Genomic DNA, 2923 nt, shown 5'->3' with positions numbered 1-2923 from the left:
CCGACCAGCTCAAGTGTGCAGCCACCGCTGGCACGCTCCCTATGCTTTGCACCCCAGTCATCAGCAATGTGCAAGTCACCAAGACTCTCGTCGACGGCGGCGCAGGGCTCAATGTCATATCCACCGACACATTCAACAGCGTCCAAGTGCCCTATGAGCAGCTCCAGCCAACCAAGCCTTTCTCAGGTGTGACTGACAGTTCCACCACACTAATAGGGCAAGTCCGCCTGCCTATCACCTTCGGGGTGCGCAAGAATTACCGCACTGAGCTCATCGACTTCGACGTCGCGCACATCCGCTGTCGTAGAATGCCATCCTCGGGTATCCAGCCCTAGCCAAGTTCATGGAAGTCGCTCACCACGGCTACAACGTTCTCAAGATGCTAGGAAGCGGGGGGATCATCATGGTCCCATGTGAACAAAGGGATGCGGTGTGCTCCCTTGAGTGCGCCTTCCATGTCACGGCAATCGACAACCCTGATAGCAGAAGTGAAGGCCCTCCGGAGGCCATCCCCAAGAAGAAGCTACCGCGCCATGCAGGACCCCAAGAAGATGGCGTCGCATCAGGAGCCTCGTCAGGATCGGCGCCCGCTCCAGGGGTGCCTCCCTCCACCGCAGAGGAAAGCGCGCCCGGCGCCCTCCTCAGGCAAGGCTCGGGGGCTCTCTTCTGGAGGGCCTCAGACCATGCCAATCTCACGAGGGAGGCGCTCGGGCACCACTTGAAGCATGCTTCACGGCGCGTGTTCCTCAAGAGATCATGGGGCGAGGAATGCCCACCACCCGGGAGTTCATCACCGAGACCACCCAAGAGCTACAAGACGCAAAGGCCAAGCGTGGCCACAGCTGTTCACATAGTGTGGCTCACCACCCAGGCGAGGGTGCTGAGCTGCACACCTGCGTCGACATCCCTGGGCTCAATAGGGCCGCATCTCAGGAGCGCTTCTGGCCATCACGCGCGGGCTGCTGTGAGGGTCCACCACACAACTTCGTTGGCATGCCCTTCGGCATGCCCAGCGTGGCGTCGGCCCATCAGCGCAATATGCGGCAAGTCCAGGCGGCTCAGGAAGCCAGGTTCCATGCCGTTCTAGAGGAGATGGCGATGGCCTTCAAGGAACCTCCTGAGCCCTCGGAGCCTCCCGAGGCTCAGGGTCCCAGTGGCTCATGAGGAGTCATTCCTTCGACGCATGGCTTTAGCTGCACCAGCTCTACTTCGTCTATAGACCCAGGTGACATCTTCAAAGTTCATTTAAGCTGGGAGCACCCCTCGGGCTGCACTATTCCCAGGCCATGTTAGTCCGTCCCTGTGGCATGTATCCTTTTTGCTTATGTTCCTAAGTTTACCTCGCTGGGGGCGCCCCTCGGGCTGCATCATCCCCACGCCGCTCAGGCCAGACCCAGTGGCATGTACCTTCCTCATTTATCTCAGGCAATCTGCTCTTCATGCTTAACCTGCCAACTGCTATCACCTGCTCGAACATCACCCCCATCGGGGCCCTTACACAGGGACGGCGCTGGTGCATGGGTCCGTCCATGCCAGGACCAACAAATCTGAGTGGTCGAGCTCTGGCTCGCGGCACGCGCCATGCACGTCACCTCATCAGGCCCTTAGTGCTTTCATTTCATCCGGACCAACCAGCGGCAGGCAGGCGGCAGTAACGACAAACCATGTTTCTCCTTATGCCTGTTCACAGGAACCCCGCAGGAAGGATAGCAGGAGGCACCGCGAGTCTCCTTTCCTCTCGCGCGACTCGCTTGCGCGTTAAAAGGGGGGCTCCTGAGCATCGCGACTCAGCAGCTCTTACTGGCTCTCCAGCCCTCACCCCATGGCCTTGACCACGACATCGTGATCTGGCATACCAGCGGCGGCTGAGCTCGCTCGAGGGCCGGCACCTGAGGACGTAGAGCATTAAGAGGAGCCTGGGAGAAGGAAAACTCGCACGAGCCGGCCTAGCTATGTCGCGTAAGTAGGCGTGCAGCCATAGCACAACATCGGGAATCACCACCAAGTCATCAAGATAAGTTTCGCCCTCAGATCAGCAAAACATTTGGTCCTAATAGTCGCTCACCCCATGCCGCAACCCCGTTGCGGCCAAGTCATCTTCCTTTCTTTCCTTGCCATGGCCGCTTGGGCGCTAAGGGGGACCTCCTGAGCATCGCGCCTCAAGGGCTCTTACTGGCCCTCGGGTCGTGCACCTCCTGGCCTTGAGCAACAAGCTATCACGAGGAAAGAAAGGGGAGGCCAAGCCTTAACGGGACGTGCTTTTGTGAAATCTTTATAACAAGGAAAATAGGTACCAAGGCATTGCAGATCCTTACATGCCCCCACGGGGTGATTCATGATCCTTCGCCGGAAACAAAAGCTGATGCTAAGGGGGATCCTATCTACATCCTCCCGTGGCGCATGCCATCATCAACAGTGGGCCACAGGAGGCCGGCGCCAGCCCCATCCTAATCAGCGGCGACCGCTGGACACCGCAGCCTTGCTCCAGGTACGGCGAGAGCTCGTGGGGACATAGCTGTCATCGCTCGTCTCCGTAGTCTCGTAGAGCTCAGGAGAACTGTTGGACTCCCAAGGGCTGCTGCTACTGGAGTAGTCGTGGCCAGAGCGCGCATCAGCCTCCCGCTCTTCTCCAGAGCAGCACTCCAGGCGGTGGCCCTCGGCGTCGAAGACCTTGAAGAGAAGCGTGGAGGCGCCGTCGTACTCGAAGTGGATCGCGAGGGTACCCCTCGCGTGACAGATCCATGCAATTTCGCCCCAGCCGCGAGTCATGAAATTTTTTCCAACGGGGACCGCTTCGATCTTCGCTCTGATAGCCGGAGCGCCACAATCGGCATGCTGCAGCCAGAACTCGAGAGGCCCCCTCGGCGGCATCACGTCGGAGAAGAAACGTGGGAAGCGGATCCAATAGTTCGGAGGCGTCGGC

Source organism: Triticum urartu, chromosome 4 (genome assembly GCF_003073215.2).
Source record: "Triticum urartu cultivar G1812 chromosome 4, Tu2.1, whole genome shotgun sequence".
NCBI classification, from domain to species: Eukaryota; Viridiplantae; Streptophyta; class Magnoliopsida; order Poales; family Poaceae; genus Triticum; species Triticum urartu.
This window is presented reverse-complemented; position numbering follows the sequence as displayed.